The sequence below is a fragment of the Ambystoma mexicanum genome, chromosome 1q (assembly GCF_040938575.1).
Source record: "Ambystoma mexicanum isolate Mex_15411 chromosome 1q, UKY_AmexF1_1, whole genome shotgun sequence".
Lineage (NCBI taxonomy): Eukaryota > Metazoa > Chordata > Amphibia > Caudata > Ambystomatidae > Ambystoma > Ambystoma mexicanum.
Window position 1 is genome coordinate 1,449,476,692 of NC_090922.1, and position 5,128 is coordinate 1,449,481,819.

The window sequence follows — 5,128 nt, forward strand, 5'->3', positions numbered from 1 at the left end:
AAATAAACTGATTCAGAATATCAAAATGGATAGACAACTTTTCTTATCGATATCGCAAAAGAGAACAAATGGCAAATGGTGATTAGAGAACTGACTGAGCAACAGACCTGGAAGATGAGCTGGACTAAAGATGATATTACCAACATCAAACATCTGAACACCTCTCGTGCTCCTGGCCCTGATAGCCTAACAAACAAAATCAAACAATCTCCTGAAGTTTGGTCTGAAATTCTGATGCAGATCATGACTAATCAACATAACCAAATGCATGGATGCAACCTTGATCCCCATTTACAAACGGGGCAACAAGGCAGGCCAATTGAACTATAGACCTATTGCTCGCCTTGGGGAAAATCTTTGGGACCCTTCTGTTGACGGACCTATGTGCCTGGACCAGGAACACCAACCGATTTTCAATAAGACAAACAGGCTTTGTGCAAAAAGTAGGGACAAATAAATCTAATACTCGTGAACCTTATCAAACAAGAAGCTATGCATAAGACAAATCACAGTATGGGTAGCGTTTGTGGATCTACACTTGGCTTTCACACGCCCGTGTGCTGCCTCATTCCACCATTTCCCCAGCATAGGCGAGTCCCCCTGCAGGCCCTCGACACCAAGCACCCCATTTCAGCCCAATATCGTGTTCACGGAACACATGGAGCGCTGGTTTGCAGCACGCCACAACTGTATTCAGGCTCTGGGCTTGTCCCGCCTCTTGGACAGTCCGTGCCCCTGATTGGCCTGGAATCACCCACAATACTGGGCCTACAGCGTGGAATCCGCCCCCTGCATATAGCTCAATAGGGCTGGCAGCCCCTGCGACTAAGGACCCAAGGCAAAGGGCCGCTCCTGCATTGGTGGCTTCAAGATGTGTCTGCCGGTGTCACCAGGGGAAGCCAATGAACCCAGAAGTCAACAGACACCAACAAAAACTAAGTGTGGCACGGGTGGGGTGTAGAGCAATTACTCTACTCCAAAAAGCCCTTGCCACTACCTTAACTTTCAATTTTGTGGATTGCCATAGCCTCACACCATGCACACAAGATTTGTGACCACCAGCCTAAAGGCGTCTCTGACAACAGTCAAAGTATTGCAGCTAAGCCGGTAAGCCTCCAAACTATGACACGTTAGGCATACAAAATTAGCGACCTCACAATAAGCGAACCGAACGCGTACAACAAACATATTTATCTTCTATTCTTGCAGAATATGGCACCCATATACAATGTTGGAAAACTGAATATTAATTGCGATGAAAATCTGCAGTTCAGGTACAAACTACCAGGCATGCTTTAAGTTCCTTAAAATAGTTTTTAAAAAAAAATTTGTGACAGCATAGCGAGATTTATTCCGCAAACTCTGGTATATTTTTCCCTGTGTTTTCAGGAATAAGAACCACAGCAAAACAGCTACTATGCACTGCCAATGAGGCTTTTTTTTTTTAAAGGCGATATTAGAGAACACGGTCCCAGGACACCAGAGGATTACGGACTGGGTAACATACCATTATATATTTATTCTGTGACATGTTATTGCTCTCCAAGGTATCCCTTCTCCAGACACGTTTACCTACTTACATGAGTCTTAGTTGAAGCAAACCAATCACTAATGTTGTCTGCACATTGAATAAACAGGTAGCAGAGACCAAATTGAGAAGTGTCTATTAACAAGAACCTCCAAACCAAGGGCTTGGATTAACTGTACAGTCAAATTATTAGTGCCGATACAACTTCTAAAAACTTAAATGGTATAAATGGAAATGTGATGTGCTTTATTCTATTCACACATTACTCATGTAACATCTTTTTTTCCTCTTTTTTTCTTTTTGTTTCCCCTTCATCCAATTACATGTATTTTCTTGGAAATGTACCTTCCCCGCTGTGTATGTCCCCCACCCGGACTCTCTAAATTAGGATTGAATATTTTATTTGACTATTGGATCAAATGGTAGTATTTCTTACGCCCTGAAGACGGCCTAGCAAGGTTGAAACGCGTGTTGGCGTGACCAAATCTCTTTTCAGAACACATTTAATGTATGGATAGGCCAAGTGTGACAAGGGTCTATTTCATGCATGATTAGATGTCAAAGTATGACCCTTTCAACCGCTCATTTGGTTTTTTGTCAATACTATGTATGATAGCAATACATGTGTTTTTTGTTAATATCAAAATACAGGAACCCTACTTCTAACTCACAAGGTGTGTCAAATCAATGAACGAATTTTCTTATTTCTCTAACTGCAACAACACCACATTATTGTGGCAAACTTATGATTGAGCGCCGTCTGAAGCTAGCATTTTTTAAGGACCAGCCTAAATCTACTCAAGGCTGACTGGACTGTAAATGTTGCCTGCATTACATACTAACCCAACTACTTGCCAATGTTAGCATGTACCACACAGATGGAATTCTCAATTTTAGCTTGCGTCACATCTAGACAGGATTATTCATTTTAGCATGTACCACACTTAGATGGAACTCCTGACTTTAGCCTGCGTCGCATCTAGATAGAAATGTGAATGTTAGCATGCGCCACACTAAGATGAAACTGAATGACAAGAGCAACACCGGAATGGAATTCATGATCACTAGCCTTCCCCACAGACAGAATTTTGAAATTCGCAAGCACTAGACACTAAGAAGGAATAGTGAATGATAGCAGGCAACACACCTAGACACAATTGCAAGGACAGAAAGGCCAACTAACCAATCCACTAACAATCTCATCTCTGCATATACCGCTCAAACTCTAACCAAACCACCACAATCTTAAAACGCAGCAATCTGCACAAACTACACTGCAACAACAAAAACCGCAGACTTGCACAACAGCACACGACTACAGACCGTAAAACACCACAAGCCCAGCCAACGGACCCACCGGGCTGAGGCTGCCAACAGCAAATCACTACTCTTGCACTTTTCCAGCTTATTCCCACTAACTCACCCCTCCTCCCCTTTTTCAGAGCCGCCAGAGTACCACTTTGGTGGTGATAGCGCGCGGTACAAATATCCTTTAACATAACATTGATGAAGTGAGCAATTATGGGAAAAACAAAAAAAAATGGAAATGTCCCAAACATATGGGAACCCATCAAGCTGCTATACAAATACAAAGATACGGGTAAGATTAACTGAAGGAATACAATCTTCTGATATTGAAACCTGGAATGGCCTGAAGCAAGGGTGCACCTTGGCTGTAGCTCTTCAATCTATATACAGCCGATTACAAAGATGAGACAACTACCAACTGCAATCAGATACTAAATTCTACACCATTATCAATGTATGCGGACAATATTGTCTTACTGATAAAACCCCACGAGGTCTGCAAGCAAGTCTCAATTGGATGGGAGACTATATGGAACGGACTCAAGGTAACCATTGGCAAAACGAAATCACCAAGCCTCACTATAAGAAACAAACCCAAAACTCAATATAAAAAGGAACAACGCTAGCTGTAGTGACTACATACAAATATCTGGGTATTCTGATTAATTAATCTCCAGCTGAAAAGGAATGGGCCAATCGGCTCACCAAAATACATTCACTTGCACGGCAAGGAAGAATGCACCGCAGAAAATTCTCTCATTCCAATCCTAACCTTTTACAGAAACAAAGTGGTCCTGCGCATCACATATGGAAGTGAAAATGATTAAACTGTCTCCTACGATACGGCCGAAGATACAAGCGATTTTCTGGAGGAAAATGATGCTGCCACCTTCCTTCCCGAATCGGCTTCGAAATTGCTACGCAATCCCTGGCTTTGATTGTGCTTTGGAAGAAAATCGACTTATTACGTAAAATGACGAGTGAAGATCGAATCCCAGCCATAAACATCTTGAGAACAAAGTAAAATGAAATATGCAGCAAAGCACTGCTTGAATGGAAGGCTGAAATACTTATGAATATGGCAAAAGAAAACAGCACAAGGGAAAGGTTATTAAATCGCCCACAAGAAGCGCAACGAAATTAGCATGCAAAATGACTGGATACAGACAATGAATGGAAAACTAGCGTTTCAAGAAAACCTGACCTATTTTCTGGACATAAGAGCATTAAATGATCCAGCAATCTACCTAAAGACATTTCTGGATAAACTAAGAAATCTTAACTTGAAACTCCGAATGAACACTACCAACAAGATCAAGACTTGCAAGAATAAAGCAAGATAGATTGCTCAACTTTCGCAGATTCTGTAAGAAACCAGAAAAGATAGAGAGAATTTCGCCCCATCGCTATGGAGTATACAGCACTACAAGTTGAGAGATCGATACCGATCTTCCTTCGAGATGAAAGTAATGGATGAACAAACAAAATGGGGGAAATCCTACTAGGCAAAGAACCCAATTTATCATTCAATTTTAGATGCAAATCATAATGATGCTGACATAAGAAACCTAGCAAATAAGTTAAATTTACTAGAGTACCAAGTAGAGACATGATAAAATGAAGTTTTTGTAAACTAACTTAAAAAGGAGTCACTATAATCGCTAAATTGACCCGTATCAAAAACAGAGTGAACAGGACGGCAGCCTTCAGTGCCTGCACAAGATAGGTCAGTTGATTATGGAGGAAAGTTATTTAACACTTACCAACAAAGATGGTGCAATATTAAAGAATGTAAAAAAGATCATGTTCATATTATCGTACTAGACTCCTGGTACACAGTTAATGGATTGATCGTTGAACTTGGATTTAAAGAGACGATTGTCTTGTAGGAAGCGCCTTTTTAAAAAGGAAGCACATTTTGCCAAATCTAGTTATAGTATAGATAAGTTTGTGCCTAGGATTAAAGTGAAATCCCAGCAAGTGGTAAAGAATCTCTTCAGAAGCTCCTTCATGTGCAAGCCCCTCGCAGTGGCTAAGTAGCTTAATGTCGCTTGACAGGTTTTTACATGTTACAGCCAAAGATGGCCGAATAGCTGAATATCCTCATGTCTGAAATAGCACACAAGAGTCCAACGGATCAGGATTTCTAAGATGAAATACATTGACAGTTGCTGCATGACAATAGCTTAAGAGTGGTGGCTGTGATTTTGCGGAGAAAAAACAGTTAACTTAAATGCAGAAAAGGCCAACCAGCGCTGCAAATGATTTTGGAGCATTACCACAGACAAGACA